Source organism: Arachis ipaensis, chromosome B10 (genome assembly GCF_000816755.2).
Source record: "Arachis ipaensis cultivar K30076 chromosome B10, Araip1.1, whole genome shotgun sequence".
Classification (NCBI taxonomy): Eukaryota; Viridiplantae; Streptophyta; class Magnoliopsida; order Fabales; family Fabaceae; genus Arachis; species Arachis ipaensis.
In genome coordinates this window covers 4,129,340-4,132,620 of record NC_029794.2, presented here as the reverse complement: position 1 = coordinate 4,132,620, position 3,281 = coordinate 4,129,340, and positions in this window count along the sequence as shown.

The window sequence follows — 3,281 nt, the reverse complement described above, 5'->3', positions numbered from 1 at the left end:
TAATATTATCATATTTAATATCCTCAAAATATAAATATGAAATAAGAATGTATTACCAATTAGTACATAAAATTTTTTAATCTTTTTAATTGATAGTAATAAATTTTAATAAGTTTGACTATGAGATTTAGAAAATATCTTTTCATTATAAGCTCTAAAAAATTTTTCTATATACCATATACGATTATTTTTCAAGTGTCTATGATCTTGCATCAGCATTTGTAAACCATCTTTACTCTTGATAACGCAACATATAAATACAATTGACTACTTATTTGGTTTAGGGTTGTTTGTGAGTTTGATTGTAACAGGTAGCAATTATTAAATTGATAGTTAAAGTTGACTCAAAAGCTCTTCTGTAAGTAATTACTAAGGGACCTGAAATAAAAAAGCACCCAAATAGCTTAGTTAAGTGCATAACATAGCCCAGTAGAACATATAGAATTATTTTTTATAATATCTATTTAGTTTAATTTTTTTATCATAGATTATAGTTATTTAAAATATTTATTTAATACATCATGTGTTAACACTAAAAGTATTTTCTAAAAAAGATTTATTTGTAAAAATATATATAATATGATTACAAATATAACATAAATAAATTAAATAAATAAAAGGTTAAACTAATATGCTTACCAATGCCTTTGTTAAAATTTTCAAATTGGAGAATAATTATGTATTCGGTTGCTTGGTGATTACGTAGATGTTTGAATAATTCGGTTGCAAATTAATCTCACAGTGTGCACCTTATTTTTTTCTCATTTCTAAATGAAAGCGAAAATGAATAGATATAAGTATAATGAAAAATATAAAAGAGTTTGAATAAAAAAAGATAATTGTTACAAAAAAATTTATTGTGAAATATTAAAATTTTATATATTGCAAATCATGAAGATTAACTACAATATACTGACTACTTATCTCTATTTTTGACCATGATATAAGTTTTTCTTTTTCCAGCAAGAGGAATAACATCTCTTTGAAAAAAAATGAATTAAATATACCAAATTAAAAACAAATGAATGAATAATATAAGAAATTATAACTTTATACGTGTATAAATTAAAGAGAATTTATTAATTTAATTTATATTAAATGATAAAAATAACAATATATTAATATAAAAATATACCTTTAAAAAATTAGAATAAAATTTTAAACATTTTAATAAATAAATTGTTAAAATTTTTGCTATCAATAAAATGATGCTATTAGACAATTTTTTTTGCAAAAATTAAAATTAAAAGGAAAACAGTTTTGTGTCGGTTAATATAAATTAACTACATACCAAATAAATGGAATCGTTCATTTATTTGTTTCAATATATTAGCATGAGCAAGAGCAAAAAAATTGAAATGATTATCAAGAATTTTACTATCATCGACTGTATTTACTATACGCATGACTCATTCTTAAAAGTTATTCTGCACACGTGTACAGTAGGAAGATATATTCCACTTGATTTCTCAATCACAAAATTTGAGAAGACATAAACCTTCTCCTCGATCAGTTCATTCTCAAACATCTTTGCCAAAACATTATTGATTGAACAATAATTTTATCACACTATAAAACAAATTAAATATAAAAGATATTAGCACTTGTAAAGCTATTAAATCGCACTGTTTTTTACTCATGTAAGGTTTACTTATCAAATAAACTTAAAATACGAACAAAAAATATTTATAAATTGGACCTAGCATCACTCGAAAGAATTATGAAAATAATTAACTAATCTTATCATTCATTAGAACTATTTCTATTTCTATGTAAGCCATCTTAATTTTGTCAAATTTGGATGGAATTTTTCATAATCTTATAATTCTTGCATTTATTTTTCATACTTTTCCATTATATAATCTACCATAGGTGATATTATTGATAGAATCGTAGTTGATAACCATTAGATATGAAAAACAAAAGAACAGAATAAAAATTATTTCTAAATTATGAATTCTCTAAATGATAAATATGAACAAAAATTTACTATCATTCATTATATATATACACACACGCTAATTATATACTCTAATATTTTTTTATGAAGATACTTGCTACCATTACATTAAAATTATGTCATTATATTTTATTTTAACCTTTGTATANAAACCATTGCGACAAAAAAAAATTGCACTGAAACATTAGACGAAAAAGATTAAGTTGAAATAAAAATAATCATCAAATTATCAAAAGAATAATATATATAATAGAATGCCTATTATATAAAAAATACCATAAAAAATTGTAATTTGTACCTTAAAAAGATCAACTTCATTAAAAAAAGAAGAATACATTTTGTTTTTATGAAGTAGTCAAAAAAGACTAACAAATTAAAAAAAAGAATGCTTTGACTCTTAGATCTAGACTCACGAATCGCAAAAAAAACACTATACATAACGTTTAATAGTACAAAAATAATTATATGAATTAATTATTGATATCAATATCAATTTACTACTATCAACATTAGTATCATATTTATGGCAATTAAAATTACAAATTTATGTGTTATTAAAATTTTTAAAAAGGTGAGTTGTTAATCAATTCTGAATTCAAATTTAAATTTAAATTTGTGTAAGAAAATATTTTAAAATTTTTTTCACTAACTAGAATTAATTTTAAAATAAAAAATTATTTTGTACATCATATTATAAAATAATGTAGTCATTCATTTTTTTCTTTAATGGAAATTATTGTCAAATAAAATGATATAAAAATGGAGAAAAAAATATATTCCAATCTATGAATAATAATTCATTTTTCAATAGAATAAATTATATATTGAATAACAAAAGTTATTATAGTTTCTTTTTACACAAATTAATATACTCAACTACGGTGTTTTGGTAATATTACCAAAAGATATTAATCAATCTAATAGCTTTTGTAATGACATAAGTTTATAAGTTTAGAAACTTAAAAATCATGTCATAAAATATAAAATTTTAACCGGTAATAACATTGATCATATTGTTTGACTTCCTGAATGATATGATACCAATAAATAAAACTGTCACAATCAAATTTTAACAAAGGTAAATCTCCATAAATATTGCTATCATCAATGAGAATTTTTCTACTTTCAAGACAAATACAATTTTCTTTCACTGTATTTTCCAACTCGACAAGTCGAGAACTAATCCTCCACGAATTGAAGCTCCATTTATTAAGGGTCTGCCGCTAGCCAATGAGTTGTTACATACACAAGGCGGGATTCGAAATTCTAATACTTACTTAGATAGGTGAGTGAGATGACCACTCAATCAAACCAAATCAGT